Source organism: Lactuca saligna, chromosome 1 (genome assembly GCF_052625555.1).
Source record: "Lactuca saligna cultivar CGN05327 chromosome 1, ASM5262555v1, whole genome shotgun sequence".
NCBI lineage: Eukaryota > Viridiplantae > Streptophyta > Magnoliopsida > Asterales > Asteraceae > Lactuca > Lactuca saligna.
Window position 1 is genome coordinate 102568885 of NC_136417.1, and position 13255 is coordinate 102582139.

At 34.7% G+C, this 13255-nt stretch overlaps 1 long non-coding RNA gene and 1 pseudogene across 2 annotated transcripts; one reads left to right on the forward strand and one right to left on the reverse strand.

Moving 5' to 3' along the window:
• The first annotated feature begins 5697 nt into the window (after positions 1–5697).
• LOC145010171 (putative disease resistance RPP13-like protein 1) lies at positions 5698–10922 on the forward strand (annotated as a pseudogene). Its single transcript, XR_013663866.1, has 3 exons — positions 5698–5782; positions 5911–9796; positions 10644–10922. The product of XR_013663866.1 is annotated as a putative disease resistance RPP13-like protein 1 (transcript).
• Positions 10923–11249: 327 nt separating this feature from the next.
• Positions 11250–13003, reverse strand: LOC145042543 (uncharacterized). Its single transcript, XR_013680685.1, has 2 exons — positions 12298–13003; positions 11250–11929 (listed from the first exon to the last, which is right to left on the reverse strand). It is a non-coding gene; the product is annotated as an uncharacterized LOC145042543 (long non-coding RNA).
• Between the last annotated feature and the right edge of the window lie 252 nt (positions 13004–13255).

A 13255-nucleotide genomic window follows, 5' to 3' on the forward strand; every position in this document is an offset into this window, starting at 1 on the left:
TAAAAAGACTATTATTTAAATATGAAAAAATGGTGGGGTAAGTAAGGTAAGGTGAGAGGGGTGGGGTTATGGGTTTGTTTATTTAAATAAATTAAAAAACAAGGGAAAAATAGTCTTTTTAGGTAAGATAGGGACCAAATACGTAACAAAAACAGCAGTAGGGACCTTCCGAGTTAAAAAAATAAGTTAGGGATCAAACGTGTAAATTACCCTAAACCATAGGGACCATTCGTGTAATTTACTTAACATGTATATTATTTCCAGACCCAACAGGAATGAGAATATGAGTATATCCCGGGCCCAATATACATGTAAAAGGACAACTAAGGCCCATTAAACATGTATATTATTACCAGACCCAATAAGGATGCGAAGGCATATCCCGGGTCCAATATACATGTAAAAGGACAACTAAGGCCCACTAAACGTGTATATTATTTTCAAGCCCAATAAGGATATGAGATTACCGAAATTGATCCGTTTGTTATTGTTTTGTAACTTTTAGCCCAATAAAGGTAAGAATCACGTAAATTATCTATTGTTTGTTACGTTGGTTGTATAAGCTTCGTTGGTTACCAAATTGACATGAAAGACCTTTTTTTTTTTTTTTGTAAAAATACATTTTTGGTCCTAAAACCAAAAATTTACAAATTGGGCACATTTTTGGTAAAAAATAGCATTTTAAGCCCCTTTTAAGGACAAAACTTGCATTTAAGGCTAGTTTTAATAAAAATAACATTTTTAACTCTCTTTTGTCATAAATATCATTTTTGGCTTGATTTTTATGAAAATGTGCTTTCTTGGCCCATTTATAAACAATTTTATCTTTTTGGCCCAATTTCTAACAAATTCACATTTTTAGTATTTCTTAGCAAAAATTTACATTTTTGGCACAACTATGTTGAAAGTAACACTTAAACCCACAAGAGTCCAAAAATTTACAAATTTTGGCCCAAAGCCGTGAAAAGCCCAAATATGGCCCATTTGTGAATTTTTTTACATTTTTAGTCCTTGAAGGGTCACAAATGTCGTAAATAACCATATTTAGCAAAAATAATCCTTTTTGAACCCCTATAAGCCGTGAGTTACCTAAAAATACCCCCATTTTGCTTATTTTGTCACTTTTGGCCCTCTTATGTAATTTTCTTACTTTTAAGTAACTTGGATGTATTCTAAAACCTCTTCTTGTATAATAAGTTGCATTGAGTGCTATGTTCTACAAATAGCATCACATTTTAGTAGACCTTCAAGTTTATGGAGTTTTTATCACATATTCACACATATATCATGAAAAACACACAAAATCATGCATACACACATAGATCTACACAAAACAACTTGTATTCTTCCCCAAAACATAGTAAAAACAAAAAATAGGGTGTATGAACTCACTTTGTTTTGGAGATTTCGGTTTTAGAAGAAGATTGAAGAGATTTTCTGCTTTACAAGCTTCCTTGAAGAGATTTTCGAGATCTATGTAGTTTTAAGAGCACGTATCATGAAACGAACTGTTAAGGAGTGAAGATTATCATAAAATGAACTTAAACACTTTGATGAGAGAATAACTTACCAAAATGATGATCTTTGATGAAGAGTTCTTGAAGAACACATACACACTCACACGAAATTTTAGAGAGATAGAAGGTAGGAGAATGTTGAAGGTTAAGAGGAAATGAGTTGGTTTTGAAATGGTGAATGAAGATGGAGAGGGTGGTCGAGAGGTAGAGAGAAGTGGGAGAATGGAGAGTTGATTTATGAAGAGAGTGATAAAAAAGTTTGCATAGATGCATGCAAATTTTGCATGGATATCCACTAGGAAAAATAGGAGGTGTCAAAATCTATTTCACCCTAATTTTGTTTTTTTTTAATTGTTGGCTGAGAATGAGAGGGGAAGAGAAGAGAAGAGGAGTTTGGGCCTTTTGCTTGATTATGTTCTAAATTGTGAGGTGTATATTGAAGGTTCTCGGCCCATTGGGACCCTTCTTGAGGGTTCATGGCCCAAAGGTGGTAAAGGGATGGGGTTTACGGCCTAATATGGCTTGTGAACCCATTTACAGCCATACAAAATGAATTATTTTAGGCCCAATGTTAGTTATGACAAAATGTACAACTCCTAATGCGCGTCGCTGCTTCATCGACTTGTATGTTCGAAGATGGTTGGCTGAAATCGCAGATGGGCTTAATCGATCTGCGATTTTGATGACTATTTTTGTAATTTAGGTATTTTGGCTATTTTCTATAAAGTAATTAAGGAAAATGACTAATTTTGTATTTTTCTAAACAAAAATGATGTGGAAATGTGTTAGTAATATATTTACCATGAAAGGTATAATTAAAATTGCAATTTTCTCTTTTGTTAGGTGCTAGGTGTTGTTTGTTTTCTCAGTAAAACCTCATACCACTTTTTGCTGCGTAGCGCAACACATACGCAACACTTACTTTTTTGCAATAGTTTGTTTTTTGAAAGCCTTCAGGGTACAAAACCACTGCTCATGTTCTGTGCGACGCAACATTTGACTTGTTTCTTTAAAAATCTTTGGCTTTTATTTTACCAAGTGAATTTTTTTTTAAAAAATTTGGTATATCTTAATTTTTTTTTTTAAACTTTGATTTATAAATTTGATACAATTTCTTTTTATAGTTTCCGCAATTTTCTTATAACTTGATTTTTTTTTAAAAAAAAAATTGATTTTTTTTTTAATTTTTTTACCGTTTCATTCAATAATACTTTTAGTTTCGGTTGCGTCTTTTTACCTTATGTGAGTCTTTTATGAATTTTCTAGCCATTGTTTGTAATATTTTCTTAATTTTTTTTATAATTTCCTTTTTTTATGTTATTTAAAATTAGTATTTTCTAGAAAAAAATTGATAGCTTCTTTTATATTTTTTAATATATATATTTTTAGAAATTTTATATTTTTGTTTTTTGCTTGTTTTTTTTTGTATTCTTTCAATGTTTCAAGACTAGAATTATTAAAATTTTTGCGTTGAAAACTATTTTCAGTTTCTAAAATCAATGTATTTAAATTTAAGTTTATTGCAGGTGTTTAAAAAATAAAAAGACTTCTTATTAGACTCGAGGCGTGGGCGCGGTTTGGAACCGCGGTTTTGCCACCTGGATGACGAACACCGCCCCGTGGGTGCGGCTAAGCACGGTTTAGGCCGCACAGTGGCGAGACACGGTTGCATGATTTGATTGGGTGTGTGCTTTTTGAGCGTTCAACGGTCCTTTTATTGAGAAATTAATTTTTTTTAATTTACCGTATATATATTTACTTTTTTTTTTTTTTTTACAAAATCCTCACTCAAATTCCTTATCATTTTACCATCTTTTCTTTAAATTTTTTAAAAATGTCTTCTTCCAAAAGACCTGCCAACGAAACAACACCCATTAGAAACACCACAACCCTAATACCTTCATATGGTCAACCAATTTTTTCGTCTCCGCATTGACACTATGGCGGTATGTTTCCGTATTTTACACAACGACCAATATAGCCACTACCATAAACACAACCACTACTACAAACACTATCACAACCCAACTCAAATTTTAATCCATTTGATTTTGTCTCAACCTGAGTTTGTTCAACAAACACAAGCACAACCACAACCACGAATGGTCGTTTTTAATTCTGAATTGAAATTCGTTGAAGAAACTCAGCCCATTCTAGTAGCAACTAAAAGAAAAGAGAATGTGCAAGCTAAATGTTGGGAACCCCTAGAAGTGTTAGTGTTGGCACAATCATGAATTGATATTTCGGAATATGAGACGATTGGAAAAGATCAAAAACACAACTGTTTTTGGATTCGGGTTTTACATAGGTTCCACAAAAGAATAAATCGTGGAGACTATTGTTCAAAACAACAAATGTATTCGAAATGGGGGAAGATGAACAAGGAAGTCATGTTGTTTAATGATTTATATACCAACATGAAAGGTCAATGGAAAAGTGGAGAAAGTGATCATGTGATTTTGCAGAAAGCGCCGAAAGTGTATTAAAAAGAAAACGTGAAGGCTTTCAAGTTTCTTGAAATTTGGAATTTTGTGAAAGATAACAATAAATGGCAAAACAACAAAACATCAGAGGAGCATATTGAAAGTGGTTCAAAAACGCAACAGAACATCTGAATCTAACCACACTACATCAGATGCTTGTGTGTCAATTCGATTTGAATGAAGATGAACATGTTCCAGTTTCGATTTGAATGAAGATGAACATGTTCCAGTTTCACCACCTTCCCGACCAATGTAAAAAGACAAAGCAAAAAGCAAAAGCAAAGACAACGCGTGAGATTCAGATAGTCGAAAGAAATAGAGGCCGATATGAAGGATATAAAAAATAGAATGAACAAGATTTTGCAACTTGCTTCTGAAAGAGAGCTTCGGAAACAAAGGGACATCGACATGCGAATACTAGCGGTGGACACGTTGAATATAACCGAGGATGAACTTTAAGTTATTTTGGTAATGAAGGAGGAAGTGAAAAAACATTAGGCCAATCGTGGCTAATTTATAGTTTTTTTTTCTTCAAGTTTTTAATCATTTGAGGTTTTTTTTTTTTTTTTTAAGTTGTAGGTTTTATGTTTCTAATTTGTTTTTCTAAATTTTTAGGTTTTTTTTAAGTTATGCAATGTATGATATTTTTATTTTTAATTAATGAAATATTAAAGAATAAAAATAAATAAATAATCCCAAATATAACACGATTCTTTGGACGTGAAAACAAACTATACTTTTATGGTAAAAACACATGTTGCCGACTAAATGAAATTGTGGGAAAATGAACAAGTGTGGCTTACAAACATTGTGGGAAACCTAGAGGCTGCAGCAGTTTGGAGCGGTACAAAAAAACAAACGCACACCTTACAAACATAAAAGTTTGGCTTTACGTCACCGAGTTCAGATCGTTGGTACTGCTGCACTCCATTTTGAATGAACCCCAGATTACAACGCACATGGTTCTTTTGCGGCTGAGCTATCGACGTTGATGCGATTTCGCCAGCTATGCCCTTAACTTTGCTTCCACTGGCGGAAAGGCCGGAAAGATAGGGGGAATTCGTCTGAAAGAAACACGGGATGAGATGAGGATCGAGAGCAATTCTTAGGGCTGAGTTCAGGAGAAATTTGTATCGCGGGGAGGGAAATCAGTGTAAAATTGAGAGATATTGAAGACGCTTACACTTCCTGTTCTCAGCATACTTATTTCTATTTTTTGAAGAACACTATAGTGAAAATCATTCTGGCGGAATCGTATCGCGGTATCACCACCTCCATTGATTCTTTATGCTGCCAATCTTCTTGGGACTCCATGATTTATTAATGTTAATTTGACTTTCCAATCTCTGTTTCTCATTCTAAACCTTCTTTATTTACTATACCACCACAAGGCCACAGCAGGAAAAAGAAAATCCTGATAATTTGTTTACCCTTTGTGTTATTATTTATCAATCGTCAATTGTGAAAGAACAGGAAGCTGCCAAGCATATTAGAGCTTCAAAAACAAATATAAAAAATTCAGTTGAACATGATTATATCATTTGGTTTTCTTCTGATAGTAAAGCTTTGATTTATTTAGAGTTTGAGTTTTTATTAGTTTTAGGTTTAATTTATAGGTTTTGGTTGAATTTGATTAGGATTTATTGAGGAAAGATATGAACATTTCAAGGGTTTTATTATGCTACTTGAACATTGAAATGAAAGAGATGAAGTTGATGAAGAACATAAAGGCAGAATGGTCATTTTTCATATATTTTACAGTCGTGCTGTTCAAGTTGACCTGTTCATAAAGGATCGATATTGCAAATAAATGTCTTATTGGATCTAAACCAAGAGCCACCCAATCATATCTGTAACTTAATTATTATTATTATAAAATATATAAGTCAACTCTTTTGCTTATGAATGAGGTTCAGCACTTATTTGCATTATATTCGGTCAACCCTTTTGCTTCTGCAAATTTTCATCCTTTGAAATCAAAACCTTCAAAAAAAAAAACTGTCTTTCCTTTTTCCAAATTCCAATGGCTGAAATCGCTGTTACTGCAGTCCTCACTGTGCTGTGTGAGAAGCTGATCTCCGGTGACTTGATGAAGCTGGCTCGATCGGAAGGAATCGATTCTCAACTGAAAAAATGGAAGAAAAACATGTCCCTGATCCAAGCCGTGCTTACTGATGCAAGCCAGAAGCAGATAAAAGAGAGGGCTGTCCAACTGTGGGTGAACGATCTCCGGGATTTGGCTTACGACATAGACGATGTACTCGATGATTTGGCCACAGAAGCTCTGCGACGCAAGTTGAATCGAGAAACTAGTGCCAACAGCAGCACTAGTAATGTATTGAAATTTGTCCCAAATTGTTGTACTAATTTCACTCCTCACAACATTATGTATGGTCAGAAGATGAGTTCTAAACTAGATGAGATCACCACCAAATTGCATGACCTTGTTGACCAGAAAAATGATTTGGGTTTGAAGGTGAATGTTGAAAGGTCAAATATTACAGAGAAACGGTTGGAGCAAAATTCACTGGTTGATGAGTCCAAAATCATGGGCCGGGAAGGGGATAAAGAGGCATTGATGGGGAAGTTGTTGGGGGAAGAAGAATGTGATGAAAGTGTGAGCATAATGTCAATAGTTGGTATGGGTGGAATAGGCAAAACCACTCTTGCCAAACTTTTATACAATGATGAGAAAGTGAAGGATCACTTTCAACTCAGAGCATGGGTTTGCGTTGCTGAAGAGTTGGATGTATCTAACATTAGCAAGGCTATTTTCCAAGCAGTAACTGGGAAAAATGAAGATTTTGCTAATCTTGATCTGCTTCATGTTGCCCTCAAAGAAAAACTTTCAAAGAAGAGGTTCTTACTTGTTTTAGACGATGTCTGGAATGAAGACTACAGTAAGTGGGAACTCCTCCAGAGCCCTCTTCTTGTAGGGGCACCTGGAAGTAGAGTTATTGTCACAACCAGGAGTATCAGGGTTGCATCAGTGATGGACTCGCAAGAAACTTACCCTCTAGGCGTTTTGTCAAATGAAGATGCACTGTCATGATTTGCTCAACATGCGCTAGGAGAAAAAAACTTTGACAAACATCCAACACTTAAGTTGTTTGGTGAAGGTATGGTTCAGAAATGTGGTAGATTGCCTTTGGCTTTGACAGCACTTGGGAGGGTCTTGAAGGGAAATCGAAATGACGATAAATGGGAGGAGTTGTTGAAGAGTGAGATATGGGATATTGATGATGGAAATAAGATTCTTCCGGCTCTAAAACTAAGCTACTATCATCTCCCTCCACATCTGAAGCAGTTGTTTGCATATTGCTCCTTAATTCCCAAGGACTATGTGTTTGACAAAAATAAATTAGTCCTATTGTGGGTGGCAGAAGGATTTTTCTCCCAATCAAAAGGAAACAAGTCAATGGAAAATTTGGGTCATGAGTATTTTGATGAGCTAAAATCAAGGTCCTTTTTTCAACAATCAACGAACGAGTTAGGATATACGATGCATGACTTGATAAATGACTTGGCCACAAGTGTTGCAGGAGAGTTTTCCTTTAGATTGGATGGTGAGGTGGATGCATCTGATATGAATGAAGCTTTTGATAAGGTTCGTCGCTTTTCACTTGTAGGTCCAAGATCTGGATCATACAGAAAGCTTAATGAATTACAAAGAGCTAAACACTTGCGAACTTTCTTAGTCATGTCAGATGGTTTGGAGAGCAACAGCTTTTTGGACAAGGTTCTTCTTGAACTACAATTCCTGAGGGTGCTAAGTGTCATGGGCTTGAATCACATGTCCCGAGGTAGTCAGATAATCACGAAGGTACCAGAATCCATTGGTAGTCTCAAGCATCTACGGTACCTTAATTTTTCTTATACTCTAATCACATGTGTGCCGGAACAAGTGAGTGACCTTTATAATCTACAGACCTTGTTGCTTCATTACTGTTATCAGTTATCTAGCTTGCCAGAAAGTGTTGCAAAGTTAATAAACCTGCGACATCTTGACTTTAGTAATACTCCGAATTTGAAGAAGATGCCCTTAGGGATCAGTCAGTTGACGAGCCTTCAAACTCTACCCAAGGTCTTTATTGAAGAAGGTAACGGGTTCAAAGTATCTGACCTTAAGGGCCTATCGGATCTTCAAGGCCGGCTTTCCATTATGGGTCTAGACAAAGTGATAAATCCAATAGAAGCAAAGGATGCCAACTTACATCAAAAGAAGGGTCTTGAAGTTGTGGAGATGAAATGGAGTGATAATGTGTTTGATGATTCTCGGAATGAGACGATTGAATATGAAGTGCTTAAAGAAGTAAGGCCCCATCCTAAGTTAAGAAACCTCTACATTCTGAATAACAAGGGAACGAGATTTCCTAGTTGGGTCGGGGATCCCTCGTTTGATCAGTTAACAGAGATTACGTTATATGGTTGTAGAAGTACACAGTTACCAACACTTGGATGTTTAGGGTCTCTTAAGAAATTGGTTGTTGGAAGCATGAGTGAGGTGAAGAGTGTGGGTTTTGAGTTTCTTGCACCTGTAAGTTCTTTTATTGGCATTGGATTTCCATCACTTGAAGTTCTGACATTTAAGGATATGGAAGGTTGGCAGAGATGGTCGATTGATAGTAGTGATGACCATGGAGCTCCTAGATCATTTCCTCGTCTTCATGAGATCTCTATTAAATGTTGTCCTGAACTAGCTGAAGTGTCCATCGGACTGATACCTTCACTTCAGGTTTTACATATAGAAGAATGTTCTGAAGCAGTGTTAAGAAGCATGGTTGGTTTGTCCCCATCACTTGTTAGTTTGAAAATGGTGAATGTTAAAGGACTTACTCAACTACATGGAAAAGATTTAGTGCATCTTGGGGCAGTTGAATATCTATATATTCATAGTTGTGATGAACTGAGATACTTGTGGGAACGAGAATCAGAGGCATGCAAGAGTCTTGTGAGTTTACAGAAGTTGGTAGTAATTCATTGTAAAAACTTGGTTTCATCAGCTGAGAAAGAGGACAATTTTGGGATGAGCATGGAATCTCTTAAATCTGTGATATTTTATAGCTGTGAGACATTGGAGAGTTACAACTGTACACATACTGTTGAGAGGTTGCATATAGGTAGTTGTGATTCAATGACATCCTTGACCTTCTCAGCAATGCAGGAGCACCCATCCCCTCTTACTGAATCGATAGTTAGTGATTGTGATAACGTACAATTACAACCCAATCCCATTCCAGTCACAGGTTGTGGTTTTCTCCCCATGTCTTGCCTAACATCTCTTGAAATCAGATTTTGCAAGAATCTAAAGTCATTTCCTCATGAGCATTTTCAAAGTCTCACATCTTTGGAAGAACTGGAGATAAGTCAATGTCCAAGTATGGACTACTCCTTTCCTTGTGGGGTGTGGCCTCCTAATTTGACTAAACTCACGATAGGATGCTTAAATAAGCCCATGTCAGAGTGGGGCCTGCAGAATTTTCCTACCTCACTAGTTGATCTGTGGTTATTTGGTGAAGATTCAGGAGTGGATTCATTTGCAGTGGCAGAGGATGTGAAGAATAATACTATTACTAATCCATCATCATCATCATCATCATCATCATCTTTTCTTCTTCCACCATCTCTTGTTTCTCTATCGCTCGTTGGTTTTACGGAAGTGGAATCATTTTCAGAGGTCTTACCACACCTCCCATGCCTTAAAACACTTAGTATTCGGCATTGCCCAAAGCTTGGAGATCTTAAGACCATTTACGACCCATCAAATGTGACAATAGATGTAATCAGCTACAATAGGTATGTCGTCTAATTTACCATCATCCATGTCTCTTACATAAAACTGGTTAATTCATTTTGATTACGTTATTATAATCATTGTTTCTTAACAAATGTGAAAGAGGGTTATACAACTTGTTTCCCTCTTTGGATTTCATAGGTATTACATCCCATCTCTTATGATAAACATCACAAATTCTTTTATGTTTTTTTGTTGATAAATGCAATATTACTTATTAAGTAAGATTTTCAATTTCCGTATATTTTTTATTTTTTGATAACTATCCCAAAGTATTAGTAACATTAATTTTGAGACTTGTTTGTTTTGGTTTGTTGATAATACTATTTTAATATTGAACTAACCATCAAAACTAGTACAAAAATAAGAAAAAACTATAAGTGCAGTATTTGAATAGTTTTCGGGTTTTGTAGAACTTTTACCATTAAGATGATATGTATATATTTATTGGTTGCGACTGTATTATGTAATCTTCATTGCACCACATCTTTGTGTTTTTTTTGGTTGTCATGTAGTTTTTGTTAATAATGGCTTCCAGTAAACTTGTGCATGTTGAAAGAATTACTAGAAAACATTACGGAATTGTGTACGATTTTTGGACTTTAATACAGAGAATTTGACCTTTTATTTGGACATCATATTTGGATAGTAAAACTGTTTCTGTTTTGATAAAAATATGGTCAAACTCTGTATAGCATGATTAACTGTTTTTTTTGTGTGGCTATCCTTTTCTTACTATATTGAGTTCATAATTTTTAGTATAATTGGTTATTAGTATAATAAGGATGATGTAAGTCTACATATCCTAAACTTTTGCAAATATTTTCCCTACTTCCTTGTTCACATTAGGGCTTAATGGGAGAGAGGCAAGTCAGCTAAATATGCTGCACCAGGATGGAGGTTGTGGAAGACATTCGATTCTAGAGACATTAAAGGATATGACAAAATTCCAAACAATTTCAGGACATTTGGAATGAACGGTGGATGAACAGTGTATTGATTCAATTAGGGTGTACTTTGATGCAGTAAATACCAAATATAGTTTTGTTTTAGTATTTTTGCTTGGATATTGGTTGTATATAGATTTATTTGAAATGTGTTGTATGAAAACAAGCAAATTGCTAGAAATAGCAACCTACTTTTCTTCTTTTGCCAAAATGGGCAATGTACCTTATTGTGATACCCGTGATAACAACATTTTTACAAGCTTTTACCAATTAGAGGAAAAGTTAATTTGGAGAACAGCAACTAATTACCAAGTTAATTATTTATTTATTTATTTATTACATGGCATTGCGAGTAGAATTACAAATCATCAAACACAAAGAATTTTTGATAATCACAATCAACCTAAAGTTGGATAACCACAATCAAAATTAGGAAAATGACTATTACATAACTACTTCAAAGAATTGATTGGTTAAAAGTTAGGAAGAAAAGTTTGCAAATTGATGCTAAAGGTGCAAAATTACCATCTATTGATATTTGATTGCCTTGTGTAAAGTGAACACCACATAAATTTGTGTATATAAGACTACTACAATATAAAAAATGAGTAAAGTTGAAATTGAAAAAAAAAAAAAAAAAAAAAAAAGGTCAACCGTATTCTATTAGGTAGCGTTTGGTGAGCGGAACAGAACATAACAACTTTTTAGAGGGTGTTAGGAAAGGTTGGAACAAGAACAAAAAGTGGTTTTAACCAAGTCCAAATGGAACTAATTGCCTACATTTTAGTCCCACCCAAAAGAGTGGAACAAAGTAGAACACGCATCAATCTTTTTTTTTCTCCACAAAAATACCCTTCACATATTTCGATTACTGTGATGCGTATCATCTTTCATAAGATCTTATCACATATTCTTCAACATCACAACCTCCTATGGTTTACATTTCTTAATCAATATTACCAAACCTCAAGCTAGTCTGATGTGCCTCCTTTGTTACGCCTCATATCCATTCCCCATTAATATTACAGAACTTATATTTATTTGAGCTACCTTGTGTCATTTGAATGATGGTAGACGTGCAAATTGTAGATTCCTCAAATTTCAATATGATGAAATTGGTTTAAGCAATTATATAATTGAGATTAATAAAAAGTGAATTCGGCGGCACCATAAACACCATCCAGCAACCTGTTGCAACATGATTTTAACTTTTTTTATTATATATATTATCAAAATAAACACCATCCAGCAACCTGTTGCACAAAGTAATTAGGTTGATTATGCTAGATAATGTGATGAAACTTAAACTAATCAACATTTAATAGTTTGGGAATACACTAGATTGGAAGCAGATATGACAGGCTGAAACATACAAGAGTGACATTTCACATATATTCTTTGATAATTTCTTAAATCAGAATCAGTTTTAGTTTAGGTGAAGTCAAAGTTTACGAAATTTGCCTCTTCTCGTAGGAGATCAAACATCATATGCAAATCCCTAAAATGCAATTCATTGGTCATCAAGCAATTGTAATATATATAAAGCAAAATAGTACCTGGAAGATTTATGGAGTGTTTTCTATTGTTCTAATATGGAGACATCATGAGAAAAAAGCAATGATTTTACAACATCCTTAGTTAACCACTTTAAGAAGCGACAAAATTACGATTACAGGGTATTAGGGCAAAAGGCGGTGATGGTTTTCGTTTGGTACAGAGGAGTAGAATCCAGTATTCCGGTAGTCATTGTGAGGACGACAGATGGTGGTGCTCGGTAGTCTTCTGGAGGAGGAGTGATGGCTTTGAGAATGGAGGTGTCAGGTGAGGATGAAAGGATGAGTGATCTAAACGAGGACTCGAAATCGAAATCGTCCCCTGTAGACACTACAATGGAATCACCTAACTGTAAGTATCTCACTGTAGATTTTCACTACAATGGAATGTTTGCACCAAACCCGTTATTGTACTTAGACCCCATGAGTATGTCCATTCGTGAGGTGGATTTTGGTGGCATGAACTATAGAGAATTTGTGTTGTGGGTTTCAAAGCTGACAAGACGAAGCTGTGGTAATTTCTACTATTGTAGTACTCATAAGAGGGTATTAGAAGAATCGACAATGATGTTGATTATTTTGACTTTATGGAAAATGATTACATGGATAAGAACAAGCTAAGAATGAATGTCTACATTGACCACCAAATCGAACTTATTCTTGACTGATCCAATAACGAGATATTAACAGGTGATGAGGTGTCTGAGTTGCTAAAAGATGATGATACATCCACCCCTTTTTTGTTACTACCCATCTTTATCTTTATTTTATATAAACTAATATATATATATATATATATATATATATATATATATATATATATATATATATATATATATATGAAAGGCATTAATTATCTTTTAGTCTATTCTTTTGATTTTTCTTTATTTTATATATAATAATGACATGTGAAATGCATTAGTTATTTCTTAGTCTATTCTTTTGATTTTTACATTTGTCT